Below are 252 nucleotides of genomic sequence, written 5' to 3'. Positions count from 1 at the left end.
CAGAGCACTGGCCCCTGAATCAGACAATGTTAATGAAATAACATCATCCTCCAGCGGCTCACTCTCGTGCACAGCCGACGATCACGAAAGGGAAACCCCTCTTCAAACTCATCGGCCAAATCCACCTGCGATCCCCACAAGCTCATTCCCTTCCGTGCCTCAGCAGCGGTGGGTCCTGAATCGTGGGAAGCAGATGGCTGGCCCTCTTTCCTTGAAAAGAGAGACAAACGAGAGCGGAGCTTTTCCCTTCGA

The sequence above is a fragment of the Sinocyclocheilus grahami genome, unplaced genomic scaffold (assembly GCF_001515645.1).
Source record: "Sinocyclocheilus grahami isolate Dianchi unplaced genomic scaffold, SAMN03320097.WGS_v1.1 scaffold52.1, whole genome shotgun sequence".
Lineage (NCBI taxonomy): Eukaryota > Metazoa > Chordata > Actinopteri > Cypriniformes > Cyprinidae > Sinocyclocheilus > Sinocyclocheilus grahami.
This window is presented reverse-complemented; position numbering follows the sequence as displayed.